The sequence below is a fragment of the Herpailurus yagouaroundi genome, unplaced genomic scaffold (assembly GCF_014898765.1).
Source record: "Herpailurus yagouaroundi ecotype Mexico unplaced genomic scaffold, PumYag 159, whole genome shotgun sequence".
NCBI classification, from domain to species: Eukaryota; Metazoa; Chordata; class Mammalia; order Carnivora; family Felidae; genus Herpailurus; species Herpailurus yagouaroundi.
Window position 1 is genome coordinate 74,225,820 of NW_024412400.1, and position 20,616 is coordinate 74,246,435.

The following is a 20,616-nucleotide window of genomic DNA, read 5'->3' on the forward strand; positions in this document are numbered from 1 at the left end:
ACAGGAAGAGCACTTCTGTGGAAAAAGGAAAGAAATGTGAGCAAGTCAGAGCTCTGAAATCCCTAAGGACTCCAGCTGCCTCAGGCTAAGCCCTGGTCTGTTTCTGAAGCCACAAGGTGCTGAACCGGGCTCACAGGCTGCCTGCCAGGGTGTGTGCGGATTTGCAAATGAGAGCAGACCACTCTACTGTTATCAAGACTTTAAAGGCTGAAGCTTGGGGATGATGAGTTGATGGACCATTCTTTTGTTTCATTTAAAGCAAGATTTGCAACTTAATGCTGAGATTTCAGTTTGTTAACTGCACAGAGGATCATGTTCTGTTCCGCACAAAAACCGAACTACAGGTTCCAAGATTTGGGGGCTGGTCTAACGAGGTGGCCAGGACCAAGTAAGCTCAGATACTGAAGAGCACTCCCCAGGAAAAGATGCCTTCTGTCTTCCTTGGACAAGTTTGCTGACCTTTGCCCCTGCTGAGGGGAGAGGAGGTGGCATCTCACCTGCTGGTGGGCACACAGTTTATTCAGGGTCCCCAAAGAGATTTGGCAAGTGGAATCTCCACAGACCAAATTGTGTTTCAGCCAACGTCGCTGGCTTTGTGCTTGTAGTGTCGGCGTCTGCCAATGGAAGGGACACCATGATGGGTTCACGTAGGACATTGCCAACCACCCACATGGCTTGAAGCCAGCACCTTCACCCTGCTGTACTTCGGTTTCCACATCTGTAAGGTGAGGGGACTGGGGAAAGAGCTCCCTGGGTGTTCAGTCATGACCGAACTTACGCAGGTGTAAAGATACGCCTGCAAGATGTGGGCCTGGAGAACAGTTGAGAAATGTTCAACAGAAATGTTGGCTGAAATAGGAGGAATATGATCTTTTCCAATTGTATTTTTCCTGGCCCAGGACCAAGTATTTGTTAAACCCCTCTCTTACCTTCGTGTTATAGCCTATTAGATATTGTTAATGAGCTCTTGCCTGTTGTGCGTGTGTTTACAGTTTGGGCCGTGAGCTATTTAAGGACAGGGACGGTTTTGAATAGGTAACACATTTACATGATTCAAAAGGAGCAAAAGAGGAATATAGTGAAGCCTCCTTCCCCTGGCTACCCACTTCCTACTGGCTACCAAATATTATTGTTTTCTTGTGTCTCCTTCCAGAGTTGTTTTATGCACGCACACAAAATTACATATGTATTTCCCTTCCACTTGCTCCCAGTATCTTTCAGGGAAAAATGATAGTGTAGTATATGCACTGTTCTGCATTTTCTGCTCAATACTTTGTCTTGAAGCTCTTTTTACATAGTAAATAATGAGTTCCCTCAGCCTTTTTTATAGCTTCATGGTATTCCATTTTATATATATATATATATATATATATATATATATATGTATATGTGTGTATATATATACATATATATACAATTAATATATATATTTACCATAATTTATTTAAACAGTCCCAAACTGATAAATATTTAGGTTTTCATCTTGTGATAACTAATACTATAATGAATAATCTGATGTATAGGTGATATTGCATGTGTGTGTGTGTGTGTGTGTGTGTGTGTGTGTGAAATTTTGTGCTAATGAAAGAAATGGTAGATATCGTTTAGCGTGATTTGGGAAAGACCAATGGAGTCTCTCACATCTGGGCACTTAGCCCACCAACACCAATTTCATTTGATTTCTCCTAGTTCTACACTGGGACTCATTCTTTTGCTGAAGATTTTGTCTCTTATTGAAACACTAACCAGTTAAGCCTCAACAGTCATTTACAATCTATGATGAAATGACTAACCCCCTGAACAGCTTTGCTGTGGTTGTACCATGCTCCTGCTTAATACACTTATTTCTGTGGTTGTCCCCACCTTCGGTCAGACACATTTGGCAAAGCACGCAAGGCCTTTCACAGCTGGCCCCTGCTCATGTTTACAGACTTAGCCCTTCTGGTTGCCATCATACTTCACTTCTGTCGCCTCTCAAGTGAGTGATGGCTTTCTCATCTCCAGGCCTCTGCTCACCATGCACCTCTACTTGGATTATTTTCCCTACTACCTCTAGACCTGCCAGTGCCTTAGCTCAGTCATCGCTTCCCCTGGCTATCCTTTGCCATCTTGCCTGGTTTCAGCTCTTGAGGGTCATCCCGTGGACTCTTACTTCCATCCAAACAGAAGTTCCCTAGCATTGCAATTGCTTTTAATAGTTTTTTTTTAATTCCTGTAACTTAATAGGCAATAAGTTCCTTATAATTAAGAACTTTTTTTTGTGATCCTTTTATTTCTAGTGCCTATAGCACAACAGGGACTCAGAATGTTTTGGGGATGATAAATGAATAGATTATCTTTCAGTCCAAGGGATGAATTAACAGTCAACTGATCAAAAGGAATATGGGTAGAGGAACTAAAAATCGAATTAGATTGCCATCTGGATTATTGGACCTGGAGTGTCCAAAATCTGACTGTATAGTTAAACATATACACTGGCTGGAATCCCTTACAGAACTAGCACAAGAGAGTCGTGTTTTACCAGTTCCTGCATAGACTCACTCAGTCAGGGGATTGACTGTGTCCTTTAACCACAGCTGTCCGAGGTAGATGGCGTAGAAGTTGTCCTTTTGGGCTGCATTGATACTGTCAAGATGAAGATGCAACCGGATCGTTTCCCTTGTGGTCACATCGAGGGAATGAGGCTGAGGGGGGGTAGAGCACAGACATGAGCTGGCCTCATCTGGCATGACAGAGACATAGCTGAAGGAGTCACTCTGGTGTCTCTCCCAGGATATTTGGCTTTGAGATGTGGGTTTGAGTTGGGGAAGTTTGTTTTTATAGCCCTTGGAACTAGGCCTTGGAACTATAAGGTGGAAGTAGGCATCCCTAAGCAACTTACTGTAGGAAGATGTTTAATTTGCATGTGCTGAGGGTTGGGATGACCTTCTACCTTGGATATGAGAGTTGTGTAAGTTTCAGTAACAGAGCATCACTTCCAAGTAGACCCATGGGACCAGCCCCTGTCATAATTCTTAAGCCATCTTTTCCTAGATATTATTTCCTTGATTCTTGGAAAGCTGGATAGTTCCTTAGATTTTTGTACAACTTACGTGGCTTTCGGTTAAAACTAGGCAAGCTAAGGCCCCAAACATCTTTAATTTGCTTATGTAAGCCCACAGGACCTCATATCATGTTGGTACTAGGATAAAGTGTTTGTTAATCTCATAAAATATTGGTGAGATTTCCCTGTATTACAGTGTGTGTATATGTGTGTACATGCATGTGATATATGTAACCTGAGTGGTGGCCAGGATATCTGCTGAAGATTACAGCAATTTTCAGGGTTGGGTTAGGTTGATATATAGTTGACTTTCAGTCCTGGCTTCATATTGGCATTATATGACCCATGGCAAATTATTTAACATTTCTGTCACTTGTGTTGTCATCTGTAGAAGAGGTTGATGATAATAATACCTTCTTGAGACATTTTGAAGATGAAATGAGGAAGTAGACGTAAAGTGCTTCAACTGGTGCTTGGCACACAGTAAACATTCAATACGTGAGAGCGATTATTATTATCAAGGCACTTTACGTGATCTCGGGCATGCTTAGTGGAGAAGACACAGTGGCCTGTAGAGATCCTGGTAGGGGTCTGGTGTTGAGAATATGCACCAGCTCTCACCATTCTCTTACTTCCTCACCTCTTCAGAGGAGCTTGGAGATGCAATAGCCAGATCACGGTGACTTGGACATCCGTTGGACAAGAATAGGCCCTGGGGGATGAACCCAAGATGTGGATGGGAGCTTGGCAAGGCCACAAGTAGATTTCAGGAGAGTTCAGGTGCGGATGGGTCAACATGGGTCAGCATGGGGACAGTCAGGCTGCCAGTGCCATGCTGCCACTGTGGGGCTGGGTTTCTCAGTGGAAACTGACGGGAGAAGGCAGACTGGTGGGTGAGGGGAAACTGTGTGGCTCAAGTCTCCGACAAAGGGCTGGTTTCTGTACTCTATAAAGAACTCTGCAAGCCAATGAAAAAAAGCCCCAAACCCTATAAAAAGTAGGCAAAGGATATGGACAGTTTGCAGACACTAAAAGAGAAATGGCTTTTAAGGACATGGAAAAGCTACTCAGCCCCACCCATAGGAAGAAAAATGCAAATTACAACAACAGTGAAATTTCATTTTTCACCTGTCAGATTGGCAAACTGAAAAGAGTTTGATAATACTGAGAAATGGCTTTCTGCCAATTGGTACAACTTCCAGAGAAAGAAATTTGTTAATATCTGTCAAAATGTAAATGCAAATGCCTTTGACCTAGCAGCTCTACTTGTGGCCATGCATCCCACATACATATTGTCAAATGTGTGAAACGATCCATGTAAAGGATTATTAATTGAGGCATTGTTTGTAGTAGCAAAGTTTCAGAACATTCTGAGAGTCCACTAATAGGATTGGTTAAATAAATAATGAGGCATCAATTTAATGAAATACTAACAGCTGTCAACAAGAATGAGGGAGTTGTTTATAGATATGAACTCCAAGGTTTCCTGTTTAATGAAAAAGAGCAATGTGCAGAAAAACACGTCTAGTGGGCTACTATTTGCTTAAAAAAGAAAAAAAATTACTATATATATACTTGCTATCATATATATATATACATATATATATGTATATGCATATGCCTAAAATAGGTAATAATTTGCTTAGTGAGTAGGGAATTGGGAATTGGGGGCTTGGGGATGAGGGAGGGAGAAACTTTCCACTTTGTATTATTGATAGTGTTTGAATTTGAATCATATTAGTTCATTACCTATTCAATCTTTTTTAAAAATAGCAATATTGCATCTTGCTCCCTAATACAGCCATTGGATTTAATGTGAAAAATGTTATAAAATATTGATTAATGCAATTACTTAATCCCCCACCACCTTACTCCTCCTGTTCCATTTGACACTCACTAATATTTGAACAGGTTTGATGTCCCAGGAAAATGCTACAGGTTTATCCCATAGCTCCCCTCATCCCCTGCATCCATACTCAACTATTGCTGGACGTGCCCCCTCCCCAGGGAGAAGAGGTTGTGGCGGCACGAGCACAGCTTTGCGAAAGACAAAGCTGGATTTGAATCCTGCCTGTGTTATTCACTGGCTATGTTAACTTGGTTGAGTTGCTTTACTTCTCTAAACCTCAGTTTCTGACCTGTAAGTAAAGTAAAAAAAAAAAATTAAGAAAAAAAGGCGTGTTTACTGTTGCATCCGAAATCGATCGTGGCTATAGGATTTCAAGTATTTAAGGATCAAATTCATTAATAACAACAACTTTATTGTGGCCCGCCGCACCCATATCCCAATTGGCCTTTGCCAGAGTCATGGTGGAGCTGGCCAAACTCGGCGCTGCCCCTGGTTTCACTAACGCACTCCATAATGACCTGGGACCACTGCTATCCTGCTGGAGTTGGTCTCTGTCCTTCCCAGCTCAGCCGGTTCCCCCTCTAAGGTACCGTCGCCACCTTGGCCCTAAGAGTTCCTCTTTTGTGTCCAAAGTCTCTGGCTGCTTTTGGACAGACTTGGTTATTTTCTCATGGTTGAGAGAAAGTTCCTAAAGTTCCTTTAGTATTGGGGTATGGGGGCCAGTGTGTGATGTCCGCAGCACCAGGGACCTGGTGACAACCACACTTCTCTTGTGGGGATTTGTGCCTGGTGCATAGGCGTAGGCATTTCAGGGGGGTGAATTTCAGACCCCTATGTGAACTTTTCATCTGCGTACGTACCTGTGTCTTGCCAACTGTTTATTTAAGCAACTACTGAGCCCTGTTAGTAAGTGATATCAAAAACTCTGAGGTGGTTGTTTTATAGTCAGTCTAAGCAATGGTAGAAGGTTCAGGTTTACATGTGCTCATATACTTGAATGGGGAGGAAAATTCATATAGGGTCAATAGCTTAGTTGCTATGGTGAGATAGAATGCTTTTTGAGAAAGTTTCTCTTTAAAGTCGAAGCTTAATCACGTTTAAGGCGGAGGAAAAACAGGAGAAAAAAAAAACCAGACTGTGGTAGGCTAGATTTCCCCCAGATATTATTGCTGCTTCTGTCTCTACAGCCGAACATAACAGCTGGTGAGTAGAGAGAAACTGGAGAAAGATCTTTTTTGCCTTTAATCCAGTATGCTGTTTTCCTGTGCCCGTTTTACTGTAATTCTCAGCGGCTGCAGGACAAAAGCTGTTGACTGATACATGCAATTACCTCCTCTAATATTGCTCTCAACTGTCGGCCCTGACTGACAAAAGTGGATGAGGTTTAGTTAAGGTCTGGGAAAACACTCTTTTAATAAAAGCCATTCCCATCTCTATGATCACCTCCCTCCCTCAGACCTTTTCATCTGTTTTCTGGAAAGATAAGGCCTGGTGATGGAAAGTTAAAAAGTGGTGCTGAACTTGGATGATCACGACACCACCATTTACCTCATAAAAACTCTCACAGTGTGTGTCTCTGTGTGTGCCTGTGTGTGTGTGTGTGTGTGTGTGTGCAATTTGCATTTGAAATAAGGAAAATCAGTTTGGGTCTCTGGGCAAGTCTTTTCCCAAAAAGAATAGGAGGTGAATTTAGGAAATTACACCACATCCTTTTTGGGCTCAGACCTCTTTTGGTTTTTGTAGGCAAAAGTAAGCCCTGAGGAGGTACTTTCCTCAGGGTCCTTTGGCGGATTGCTGGACTTGGATGCTCTACTTCCTAATGGAGGATGTGCACAGCAAAACCGTGTTTAATGAACTGTAGGTGGAAACCTTCTCCTTCCCGCTGATGCAATGCTGTACGTTGAATGCTCACAGAGCACCACAATCCGAAGGAGTCAAGGCCCTCCCAAGGAGCCCTGGGCAACCCCAAGGAGGAAGAGGGGCAAATCTAGGGAGAGGGTTCCCCCGCCCATTCTCGGCTTAGAAGAATTTATAGTTCACACAGGAGGAGTGTGAGACACAAAAGTGAGGATGACACCCTATTTACAGGTGTGGTCTGGGAGACTGAAGTGGAAAGTACGGGAAGACGTCCTTATACAAAGCGAACACTGTGTGGATTGGGCTGTGTCCCTGTGTTTTGAAAGGCCTGCTGGTTGTTCTGAATGCAAACTGCTGGCCATGGTGCAGGCATAGGGGGTTCTTTAGGAGGCAGCACTTGGCACAAAGTCCTCACTGATCCCTTTGATTGGTGAGAGCAGAGCAGACGGAGGGGGTTGGGGCTGAGGAGGCTGCAGTTTGTTCCCATGCCCAGAAGGGACCTAACTTCGGTCCGAAGGAAGTCTGCTCCCTTATCAACAGAATGAGGTAGCTTTGTCCTATCAGTTTTCCCCTGTGTTGGCACTCAATTTTCATAATACAGTTTGTAATGTGATAAGGTCTACACATTATTAATAGTAGCAATAGTATGGCAAGATTATTCCTATGCAGTTTTGGTAAAGAACAAAGGGCCGGGCTGCCGATGAAGTATAATTACCTAGGATTTTAGAACCAGGGCACAACATGTTCCTCTTTTTCAAGTATCTGCAGACTGTTTACTAAAAAAATGCTTCTCTTGGAGAGAAACCCACTTTCTACCTCCACCCCACCCCACCCCACCCCACCCACATTGATATGGAGACTATACATCAAGTTAACACCTTGGTTGCTTTCTGTAGGGGTTGCAGAGAGTGTCAGCTGGGGTCAGATGAGAACAGCAGTCTGACTCAACAGACATTTATTGTACTCCTGCTGTATGCCAAGAAATGCACCGAAATCTGGAAGTGTGTAACACAGGAGAAGAAAAGGCTTATCGCCAAGGAGCCCTCACCTGGAAAGAGAGATGGCATCTCAGCCTAAGGTGGTGAAATGTTGACATGCTACCAGGAGGTGAGTCCATGGACAGAGAGCAGGAGATAGTTAAACTCAGCTAGGTCAAGAATGGCTTTCTGGAAGAAAGGGATGCTGGAGCTTTGTAACTAAGTGGCTACTTCCTTGGCATGCTTTACAGGCACTCAAAGGCCACTGCTCTATGTCCAAGGGACAACAAAATATTAAAGGGGCAGCAGGGTCTCCCTTAGGGCAGTAACATCCCAGTAATGCAGACAGGCATATAACCAAACAATGGCATTATGGTGTGATTCCACAGGGCAGCAATATGGCACCACAGGGGCACAGATGACGAAGGGGGTGATCTGCTTCAACTTTCATGATAACGAGGGGCTCACCTGTCACCTGTTTGTGCTAATAGTGATTGCACTGTGCTTTTCCCATGCCAAGCCTGGCTCTAAGTACTCTGGATATAGCAACATGTGTCATGTTCACACAACACTAAATGAGGACACGAAGGCAGAGAGAAGTTCCTGGATGCACAGTTAGGGCCAGGACTTAAACATGGGTTGCCTGGCTCCTGAGTCCACACTTGTCACCATTCACTACTCGCCCTCCAATAGGGAGCAAGCTTCATTCTGGCCTTTCCTTAGGGGGAAGCAATTGAGCCCACTGTCTCATCTGGCTTCTGGGGAGAAGGCTGAGGAAACTTCTAGGCAAGGAATATTGAAGGAATTTTTCAGTTGTGGAATCCTGCCCCCAACCCCCTCCCTGCCACACAGAATCACATGTGCATTCACACCTACACAACACACATACACCCTCTTTCTCTCCCTTGGGCCCCAATTCTGCCTTTGCATAAAAATCACCCAAATTTTGGGGCGCCTGGGTGGCACAGTCGGTTAAGCGTCCGACTTCAGCCAGGTCACGATCTCGCGGTCCGGGAGTTCGAGCCCCGCGTCAGGCTCTGGGCTGATGGCTCAGAGCCTGGAGCCTGTTTCTGATTCTGTGTCTCCCTCTCTCTCTGCCCCTCCCCCGTTCATGCTCTGTCTCTCTCTGTCCCAAAAATAAATAAATGTTGAAAAAAAATTAAAAAAAAAATCACCCAAATTTTAAATAAAATACCGATGCCAAGGCCCTTTCCTGGATATACTAAATAATCGTATCTGGGAATAGACCTTGAGGATCTGTTTTTTCCATTTTTAAGAAAATTAAATGACATGCATGCCCAAAGTAAAAATTCACAGTACAGAAAAGAAAGTGTCTGCCCCTTCCATCCAGCTTTCAGTCCTTCCTTCCACAGACAAACACTTCCAACAGTGACTTGTGATCTGTTTCCTTCTAGAAAGCAATGATCTCACATGCCCATCTGTTATTTTCCTCTCTCTCTCTCTCTTTCTTTTTGGCTGGGTATTTATTAATGGCACATGACAAGGCAGGTCTCCCCAAGCCCCTCCCCTTTATCAAGGGGTCTGGGATGGAAACCATATAGAGGTCAGGATATTCTCAGTGTGTTGGGGGATGAGTTGGGGCAAGGACACCCCAGCAGCTGAGGGCTTCTTTTTCCTCTTACTCTTGCTGGGACTGGTGATCCAGGGGGCTCTTACTCTTTGGAGGCCATCTGGACCACAAAATCTACCACCCAGTTGCCTTAGCCAAATTCATTATTATACCAGGAAATGAACTTGACAAAGTGGCCATTGAGGGCAATGCAGCCCCGGCATCAAAGGTGGAAGAGTGGGTGTCACTGTTGAACTTGCAAGAGACAACCTGGCCAGTGTAGCCCAGGATGCCCTTGAGGGAGCCCTCCGATGCCTGCTCCACCATCTCTTGATGTCATTGTATTTGGCATCTTTCTCCAGGTGGCAGGTCCGATCCACAACTGACATGTTGAGGGTGGAGGCATGGAAAGCCATGTCAGTGAGCTTCCCATTCAGCTCAAGGATGATCTTGCCCACAGCCATGGCGGTGCCAGTAGAAGCAGGGATGCCGTGCTGGGCCCCTCCTCAGTCATCACACCACAGCTTCCCAGAGGGGCCATTGACAGTCTTCTGGGTGGCACTGATGGCATGGACTGTGGTCATGAGTCCCTCCACGGTGCCAGAGTTGCCATGGATGAACATGGCCTGAGGGTCCAAGCAGTTGGTGGTACGGGAGACATTGCTGACAATCTTGAGAGAGTTGTCATACTTCTCATGGCTCATGCCCATCACAAGCATGAGGGCATCAGCAGGATGGGCAGAGATGATGACCCTCTTAGCTCTACCTTTCAAGTGAGCTCCAGCTTCCTCCATGGTAGTGAAGACACCAGCAGACTCCACAACATATGCAGCACCAGCATCACCCCATGATGTTGTCGGGAACTTTCTCCTAGAAGACGGAGATGGGCTTTCTGTTGATGACGGGTTCCACATTCTCAGCCTTGACTGTGCCATTGAATTTGTCATGGGTGAAATCATACTGGAACACATAGACCATGTAGTTGAGGTCAACGAAAAAGTCATTTGTGATGACAATATTTACTTTGCCAGATTTAAAAGCAGCCCTGGTAACAAGGTACCCAATAAGGTCAAATCTGTTCACTCTGACCTCCACCATCATGTCTTGAGGATGCAGCCGGCACTGCACAAGAAGATGCTGCAGTCTATTGAATGGGGAGGTGCAGAGAGCCCCTGTCTGTTATTTTTTAACCTCTGTAGATGATTCTGATGAATAGTCGGGTGAGAATCTCTGACCTGTGCCCTGCTCTGTCCACCTCAAAGATGTTTCATCTGTGGGAAAGGAGGGCAGGAAGAAGGAGGCTTAAGAAGTGGGGACTTTTTGAGTAGATGAAGTAGAAGGAGAGCCAAAAGGGCAAAGCTCAGAGAGAGCCTACTCAATGTAGCACATTGCTTCAGAGTGAAAGAGGTGAGAATTCCTGTAACACACATTGAGTGCTAACTGCTGAGAGAGGCACAGTGGCGAGACACAGTCAGAAGTGAGTGGGGATCAATAAGGAAATGCCTTCCAGAGGAGACTTGAGAAGTCTCAAAAATGAAAGGAAAGGGTATTTGGTGTGGAAAGAATGGCATGGGATGTGAATGCTCATTCGCTCATGTATTCCGGGTATTTTTTCCTTCAGTCCTTTGGGATGCGGTAGGTGTAATTGCAAGAATATGCACTGTGGTTTCAGGCTGCCCTGGATCACAGGGGTTGAAAATATAGTAGGTATGGTGACGGTCATACAGGAGGCACTGGGAGTGAAACATGAAGTAGATATATCCTTATGTTCAGTCTCCGGGGAGACAGACATCTAGAAACCCACTAGTGTGATAAATGTTTTCCTAATGGTGGGTAAGTAAGGTATGTGAAGGGTGGAATAGGACTAGTAACACTTGGTAATTTTTTTTTTACTCTTGGGATTTTTTTTTTTTTTAAGAACTTAAACAGGACCTTCTTGGTCAGAGTCTTGAAATAGATCATCTTTTTGGTTCTCAGATTCTGGAAGGGGTCAAAACTGACCTGTCACAGACAAATTTGGGGACATATAAGGTTTGGTGGACTTGAGCAAGCACTTGGTTATAGTTTTGTGGTCTGTTTGCTTTCCAGAGTCTCCATGAGTCATGGGAAGACACAAGTGGTGTGCCTGCATACCTGTTTGATAGCCCTTCCTCTTCTAAACGCAGGCCAAGTCTGAGTTAGAAATCAAAGGCTTAACTGAGTTTTATTATTTCCAAGACTTTTACAATTTCTTTTCTAACTTCCTAATGATACATTTTCATTTTCTGAAGACAATCTGGAAAGGATCATTAAGGATGCAATTTTTTTTTTTAATGGATCAGAAGGAAATTTTCATGTTGTACCCCAGACTAGCCCAGATTAGGTTCCAGGATTTTTTCTGAATAGGATAGGACTGTCATAGGAGGGACTGTGAATCTTTTTTTTTTTTTTTTCTTTTTAAGCTGGAAGGACTTTTAACAGTCAGATCTTTTCCTTTTTAAATTCCTATCTCATGCCAATATGGTTGTCTATGCTTTGTCTTTGCAGCAGCACCATAAGGAAAGTAGGGCCCTTGCCATCATTTTACAGATGAGGGAAATGAAGACATCAAAATATTCAAGACTTTACCCAAGATCTTTTTGTTCTGATAAGTGGCCAGGCTGGTATTTGAACTTGGGTAACTCCACAGGAAAGTCCAGCTTTTCATTTTGCCAATGAGCCAACTGAAGTCCCAAGATGGCTCACTTCATTGGTTGCAGATCTTGGAGCTCAGGGCTTCCGATTTTGTGTGTTTTGTATGACACGAGGGTCACCCCTGAGGAGCGACCTGTATCTTGGGTCTCTTTCTTCCCAATGCATCTCATATACAGTCACCCTACAGCCTGCTCCCCCCTCCCCTACCCCCACAAATCCATGCTTGTGGCTTCCCTGAAACTGCAGATGATGGTCCCAGCCTCTGTCTATCTTGACCTCTAATATCTCTGGCATTGACCCCACCATCCAGCCAAACCAGAGACCCTACATTCCCCTACAAGAACTCTAGAGACATACTTTCCTGTCTCTGTCTTTATTCACCATTTCCCACTTTCTGGTATGCCCTCTTCTTGTCAGATCCACAGATCCCAAGGCTACTTGTCTTTTAGACCCATCATCCAAGTCACCTCCTCTATGAAGCTTGTGAGGTCCTACAGTTATATAGGATCTGTCACTGTTGCTGAAGGATAAGGGACAGGTTGGAGAGGAGAGGGAGGGGAGAAAATTGTTGGAACTCAAAAGACAGTAGATATGAAGCTTGGAGGTGGATGCAATGATGGATGACCCCAAGGCTAATCAACAGCCACGGGAGTTGTGGATTGTTGAGTGCTTGCCATGTCTTGGAGCAGTTAAATGCTGTCATCTCCTTCAATTCACAGCAAGTCATTGGGTTGCTGCAGCTGGGAGGCAAGTCTAGCTCTGGGTGAAGTCACAGCTTGTGCTCTTTCTTGTTATCATGTTGTTTCTGGACAGCTGGTTGTGGGGCAGGAGAAGAACAGAGCAATCTCCGAGATGGAGGAGTAAAGGGATGAAACAAAATTGAGGTCATGGATTGAGACAACGCAGTGAGAGATACTGGAATCAAAAGGGTTGATTGAGGGCCATGGCAGAGTGGAGCTCTCTTAAGGATACGGCTCTCGGTCCCTGCACCTTTGTCATAACAAGCCAGCTCAGCTTGTGGTGATCATCTGGGCACTGGGGGCTGCACTTGTGGCTTGGGTCTTGCTCTGTGTTTCAGGGCTTTTGGTTCCCAAACTCCTTGAAGGCAGGGACTGTGTCTATGCCTTTTTAAAGTAGAAACATAGTCCATCCTACCAAGTGGCCAAAAGGAGGTGGGCAGAGGGACAGAAGGACAAGCACCTTGCTCTGCCCAAGGATGTGGGGAGGCTTCACACAGAGATGAAATGTCCAGGCAGAGAAGGGAACAGGGTGAGGGAAATTGGAGGCAGAGGGCAGGGCACGTGTTCAGGAGGGAAGGCCCAGAAAGGCCTGGGAGTGGTGTTTAGGGATGTGAGAGTGAGTCAGGAGCAGCCAGAGGGGGAAACACACACACAGGAAGCAGCCAGTGTGTGTATCTGACACACACACTGCAGACTACTCCCAGCAACTTGTCGTTTGACACATTACCTTGTTTGTGAGCCTTGTGTAGGCCCAGGAGAGACCCTTCTTACTCCTCTTTCAAGGCATTTTAAGCACGCGTCCTGTGAGGCCTGCGTCAGCACTCTCAGCTAGAATTCACTGTCTTCTGGCAAGTGTCTTTTCTCCCTCTCTGTTTTAGCGCTGGTCACGCTGTTTTGTCTATCTTCCCTACTATTGGGAGAGCTATTTCCGGGGGAGGAATTTTGTCTTCTCTTTGCACCCCCGATGCTAGCGCATAGTAGGTACTCAGCACGTTTTGATGATCGAATGGCTCTGGACTAGCATTCATGTTTTTCCCATAGACAGTGTAAGCGGTCAGTGGGGCCCCACAACTCCGGGAACAGTAGAGGGGAATTTCCCTATTTGCTCCGTGAAGGCTAGTGGGCGGCCAGCATCCCGCTCACCCTGACTCCCTTCAGCCTCCGGTACCTGCCTACCCCGCCATGTCATTGCTCTGCATTTTCTCCTTTATCACTTTTTTTTTCTTTCCTTCAAGGAGTGTAGCAACCCCTCAGGAGTTGGATTATATTGCAACATGAATAAGATATTTGAATTATGCTGTTTAAATGAGTCATCGCACCCCTAGTGTAATTGTTCGCCCCCTGTCCCGCTAAAGGTGATCTGCATTCCCAAAAGAATGCTTTGGGCCTGAATAGGGAATTGCTGAAATGGTGTGTTCCAGTTCTCTGGCTTATCTTGTGCATTGCAGGGTGTGTCATTTGTTTTACCCCTGGGCAGATGTGAACTTTTAAATGGTTACTCAGTGGAGCTGCTGCTATTTACAGAAAGACGTTGAATGGTAGGTAGCGTCCAATGTTCGTATATGTGTGGTGTGTGTGGAGGGGACAGAGAACAGCAGAGCACAGGCTGGTGTGGAAGATGGTGTCCGATCTCCGCGAGGCAGTTTCTCAACATAGAGGAAAGCTTAAGCGGAACCGATTTAGGTTTTGGATTTGTGGTCTGAAGTCTCCCTGTTCCACATTTCCTTCATACGAATTTTGGTCACTCTAAAATATTAGCCTGCCCTGATGTCCTCACGCTGGATGGATCACCGAGGTAGCTCGCTATGCCTTAGCACTTCTTCATGTCGAAGCTGAGTTATAGGATAGGATTCATCTACTCCCCAAATGGAGTGGGCACATTTCCCTCCATTGTTCATTTCTTTTAATGAAGAGAACATGATTGATTGTCAGACTGTCAAACATAACTAACTCCAGAGCCACCACTCATAGTCTGTGAAGGTCTCAGGAACTGGTGGTTATGTTGTCTCAGACATTTCAATTACTCAGACCTCTGTGCATTTGAGTCGGGGCAAGGCCCACACTGAGATAGACAGGAATTAAACTTTCCAAATTAAGGGTGAGCTCTATTCCTAAAATGATAGGTAAAGTCAGGTGTTACATTCATTCAGCATGCCCATGAGTCAGAAATATGCTCAGGGACTGGTAATATAAGAGAAACAGGCCCTGGAGGCCCCTGCCCTCAAGAAGTTCACAGTCTAGTGTGGTCGACTGGCATGCAAATGGTAACAATATAATGGAGGCATGTACGAAACACTGCTGGAAATCGGTACAGCAGAGCTGACCGAGGAAGTTAAGCAAAATTTTAAAAAGGAGGAGATACTTTTGTTGGAACTTGAAAGATGAGTAGTGGTGTTTATGAGGGTGCACAATTTGGAGGTGGGCATGCTAGGCATAGGCTAGGGTGACTAGAGCCTCATGGATGGTGACTGAGATGAGGCAATTAGATCATGAAGGGCTATGTGTACCAAAAACTATATGCTAGTTTTGCACTGTAGATGTATTAGCATGTGTTCATCTGCACGAATGGAAACCTCCAACACTACTGACTTAAACACTGAAGAAAATTGATTAGCATATATAATGTGCTTAAAGGCAGGAGGTTCTAAGATGGCTGAATTCAGTGGCTCAACTCTGTCATTAAGGACCTAGGCTCTTTCCACTTTTTTGCTCTGCCATTCTTGGTATGATCCTTTATCCTCAGACTGCTTCTTCTTTGGATCGCAAGATGACCAAAGAGGAAGAGAGGTTTGTTTGTTTGCTTTCTGACTTGATCTGTGTCTTTCTAATCAGGGAGGAAAATCTTTCTTAAGATGCTCCCCTGGCAGACTAATCCCCATGCCTCAGTGGCCAAAACTGCATTACATGCCCAACCCTAAACCATTCACTGGCAAGGGGAATGCAACCACCATGACTGGCTCAGACAGACCTGGACTCACCCCCTGGAGGAGATAGACCCACTTCTTCTGAAGTACATGGCCAGGTAGAGAATACTGGAACAAATTTGGGCCTCTGAGAAAAAGTAGGGGGAACAGGACAAATGGCTGCTGAGTTGGCAACTGACAGTGTTTGCTACAGTAGGTGAAGAGAAACTACCAGATGATTGAGCAGGGGGTGGCATGGTCAGCTTTTCATATTTAAAAAGATCACCCTGTCGGGGCGCCTGGGTGGCTCAGTCGGTTAAGCGTCAGACTTCAGCTCAGGTCACGATCTCGCGGTCCGTGAGTTCGAGCCCTGCGTCGGGCTCTGGGCTGATGGCTCAGAGCCTGGAGCCTGCTTCCGATTCTGTGTCTCCCTCTCTCTCTGCCCCTCCCCCGTTCATGCTCTGTCTCTCTCTGTCTCAAAAATAAACAAACGTTAAAAAAAAATTATAAAAAAAAAAGATCACCCTGTCATTAGTGTAAACTTTGTTTTTATAGACAGAAAACTGAGAACAAGTGGAACAGTCTTATGAGATAGAACGTCATTGGTCAACACTTGTGTTGAACTGGAGTTCAAATTTTCCTTGAGTCACGCTCTCCACCTTAAGGGTGGGAGGGGGTGGAGGGGTGGGTTCCGTGCAGAAAAGAAGCTTTCCATTCTGGATTTGCCAAGAAGTCCTTTATGGTATCATGGCAAGCATGCCATCTCTTTTAAATCCAGATAATGTGGTCCACTCAAAAGGGCCATTATAATCCTAGAATCCCAGCATGTTGGAGCTGGAAGTGACTTTGAAGTGATCTAGTTCAAGACCTTCACTTTACAAATGAGGAAACTGGGGCCTAGACAGTGAAGTGACTTGTTAAGTTCCAATGTCTGGTGCATGGCTGAGCTGGAACCACGCCCGCAGCTTTTCTTGACTCTAGCCCTGTGCTCTTCGTAATGGTTTCTCAGGGCCACCTTCTATGGAGGCTTATGTATGCGCTCAGGAGTGCCAGAAAGGCTCTGCAGGACTTCTTCCTGTGTTTCTATTATCCTTAAAACTACCCTATTGGATTTTTCTTTTTAAAAATAATGCTTTGGTTTTTATAAAATTGCAAACAATACTGGTACGTATGTTGAAGTTCTCTTATTATTCATTTATGATATGATATTAGTGTGAATGTGTCCCTCTGGTTTTTTCTTTGAAGCAGTTTTAATGGGGGATGAGGAGAGACCTTCTGGGCCCTGGCAACCTCAGAGAGGAAAGGAGACCCTAAGAAGAAGCTTTAAGGTGTGAAGTGGGAGGGGCACCTGGGTGGCTTAGTCAGTTAAGGGACCAACTTCGGCTCAGGTCATGATTTCACGGTTCGTGGGTTTGAGCCCTGCATCGGACTCTGTGCTGACAGAGCCTGCTTCGGATTCTGTGTCCCCTCTCCGTCTGCACACTCCATCTTTATTTCTTTTAAAAATGAATAAATGTTAAAAAAAAAAACAAGAAATGATTTTTTTAAAAAGATATGAAGCGGGAGACTTGAGGGGCTCATTACTTCGCTGGGACTTTTCTTATGACACTAAGCCAAATAAGGCACTAAATAAGATCTTTGATGTCAACTGAGACATTAATACGTGGCAATTGGTTTGCAGGTGTTGGATGGAACCTCTGGCCCATTTTTCTTGGTAACTCAAACATCCATTCACGGTGGCCGATAGCACCCTGCCTCCACTCTTTCCTTTGACCTTCAGGGTGTATGTGCCCACCCCCCCCCCCCCCCCAGAACATACACATGTCTTGGCTAAAATTTTTACCCAGAAACCTCTGAAAATTCATCCCTGTAGACAGAGTGGTACCAAGAAGGGGGGCGGGGGGTGGGGGAAACAAGTAAAAACTAGAAATAGTTCCAGAATCAAGATTTTACTGACAACGTGCTACATGCAAAGCACCAAGCTTAACCAAAGACTGATAAGTCCATTTATCTCAACTTCGCTTTTGAAAATGGTTCTACAGTATATTGGTTTATCTTTCTAGTAGCATGTCGAACATCATACAACTTAGTTCTTGATGTAGAAGGTGGAGAAAGATTAGGCTGAAGCTGTAGAGACCAGGGCATCTTTGGATTTTGTGTAAGGTGGTCTCATTTATAGAAGGATAGATGGAGTTGCTAACCTAAGTTATTTTGTTGAGCAAAGTGGGCGGGAGACAAGGGCTGGCACAGGCCATAATGTAAGAGAAGAAAGGGACTGAAGACACATGTGTATGGTGCCATTTATATCAATTTATCTTTATATGTGGGTATGTATACAAAAAAGTAAATAAAATGCTTTTAAAAAGTGACCTGGGTAATCCGGAAACAAGTGACTGTAATCTTCACGTGCATCTAAAGTGATGACATGCTTCAGGTGATTGGCCGGACTGTGGGATTGTTAAGGGGGCCTCGCTCAAACTGGCAACGTTACAATTCTCTAAAATCGGAAGTGTGAACATGTGGCTGGGGATGCTGCTCCAGCTTGATTTACATTTTTGTTCTACTTTCACCTACCGATTAAACAGTTTTTCATTTCATTTCATTTTTGCCATCTTTGTATCAGTAAAGGCTGAATTATAATAAAAACGTGAATTGCAGATATAATTATATACATAGTTATATCTAAGTTTATTTCAAAATTGGGTATACTTTGTTCTACAGTGTGAATTTGTCCATCGTAAAAATCCTCTAGTATTTTTATAATGTCCTGATTTAAAGGAACCCCTCAAAGTGTTATGGAGAGATCCCTGAACAAGCTGGTATCATCTGACATTTTTAATTGAGCTCTTGTGAACCCCTTTCACAAAGTGTGCCTAATGAACTGAAACTGCCTTTGGGATCACCCAGGACATTCATCTGACACCGTGACTGGGCAGAGGCTAGAGGCAAAGCTCCCTTTCCTCCCAGCCACAACCTAAACCACCTCCCAGAACACACAGGAAGGCCAACACCATTTATTAAGCACTTATGTGTCAGATACTTTCCTCAGGGTAAACCAGCAAGGACGTATATTTTATGCCCATTTAACAGATCAGGAACCCGAGGCCCGAGGGGTTTAGTAATTTATTCAGGGACAAATGAACTGAGCCAGTGTTTAAATCCTTAGCTCTTTAATTGAATAGGACAGTTTTGTTGTTTTCTTTTTCTCTTCCCAAACCAACTCAGCCAATCAGGAAAAAAAGCAAACTGGAAGGGTTTCCTTGCTCTGAAGACTTCCCCTTTTTTTGAGGTTTTTTTTCCCAGCCACGGCTTTCAAGAGGTGGAAGAAGAGATGGGAAGTGAAAGAACAGGTGGGGACAGATGGGAACAATCTCTCTCCATTCAAAGGTTAGGTTTTGCTAGGAGAAATGCCAGTCTAGAAATGACTGTTCTAGAATAGCTCAAACTTGGGGTAACTTCCCTCTGAGAACCACATCCATTCATTTCTGGAACCAATGCCTGGTATCAGTGACCTGGCTTCCAGAGCTTTCTGATCTTACTTAATACCATTTCATTCTTAGTGTGTTGGACAGGGAGTAGAGCTTCTGAGTGTTCAAAGACAGAAAAAATAAGAATAAAACAAGGGAGGGGGTCTTGATGTGAGCAGACAAACCTTTCCCAAATCTTGGCTTCTTAGAGGTAAGCTTCCTTTTGTTAAGTAGCAAGAGTTGAAAGAAACTTCCACTAAAAGGAACATTCACTATAATCTCCTATGGCCTACCATATATTTTTAAATTTATTTATTGTTTAATTTACACCCAGGTTAGTTAGCAAGTGGTGCAACAGTGATTTCAGGAATAGATTCCTTAATGCCTGTTGCCCATTTAGCCCAACCCCCCCTCCCACAACCCCTCCAGCAACCCTCTGTTTATTCTCCATATTTAAGAGTCTCTTATGTTTTTGTCTCCTCCCTGTTTTTATATTATTTTTGCTTCCCTTCTCTTGTGTTTGTCTGTTCTGTGTCCTAAAGTCCTCATATGAGTGAAATCATATGATATTTGTCTTTCTCTGACTAATTTCGCTTAGCGTAATACCCTCTAGTTCCATCCATGTAGTTGCAAATAGCAAGAGTTCCTTCTTTTTGATTGCTGAGTAATACTCCATTGTGTATATATATACCACATCTTCTTTATCCATTCATCCATCAATGGACATTTGGGCTCTTTCCATACTTTGGCTATTGTTGATAGCACTGCTATAAACATTGGGGTGCATTTGCCCCTTCGAAACAGCATACCCGTATCCCTTGGATAAATACCTTGTAGTGCAATTGCTGGGTCGTAGGGTAGTTTATTTTTAATTTTTTGAGGAATCTTATGGACTACAATAAAGTGGAAACAGGGCAATATGGATATTTTTTCTCTACCAGTTTGGACCCTCTATCAACCCTCAGATTCAACTGAGCACGTGTTTATTCCTCTCTGATACATGCACTTTAGGATTAAACTACTCTGAGTTTGTTAAGGGGAAAAAATCCATTTAACATTTTAAGTCATTACTTATCGTGTAGGTTTTATCAGTTGTTTTAGCAGAAGGCTTTTGGTTGCTTCCCACATATATGATTTTTTTTTTTTTTTAACCTTTAAATAGGACAAAACAGCAGAGGACTAATTTTTACTTCCTGTTGGCTCAAGCAGGAAACCCAAGCCAGACTGATTCCTCCATGTTTGACTTACAACTTCGAGAGTGTCTAGCCAGGTATTCTGAGTGCCATCAAGCAAGTAACAGCTGGAGAACGTGCAGCGAAAGAAACCACACAACAAGGAGCCAAATCACATTTTTCACTTATTACGGAACAACTTTAGGATAAGTTGACACTTAACACATTGCAGTCCGATGTTTGCCACCGTGTCTGATACACGGCACTGTGTGTATATCATGCAATTATGTTCTTCACGTGATTGTTCACATAAACTTATTACATTTTGGAACAGATACAGCTAAAATAAATCTCTTTTGAATTTT

General features: G+C 44.2%; 1 long non-coding RNA gene and 1 pseudogene across 4 annotated transcripts in view; one reads left to right on the forward strand and one right to left on the reverse strand.

Annotated features, from left to right (window-relative positions):
- Positions 1-20,616, forward strand: part of LOC121034046 (uncharacterized) — a 56,570-nt gene extending 35,954 nt beyond the window's left edge. For all 4 annotated transcript variants that reach the window (XR_005792260.1, XR_005792261.1, XR_005792262.1 and 1 more), the window contains 2 exons: positions 7,646-7,856; positions 20,242-20,616. This is a non-coding gene — a long non-coding RNA (uncharacterized LOC121034046). The remainder of the gene's footprint in view (positions 1-7,645; positions 7,857-20,241) is intronic.
- On the reverse strand, positions 9,262-11,393 carry LOC121034044 (glyceraldehyde-3-phosphate dehydrogenase-like; annotated as a pseudogene).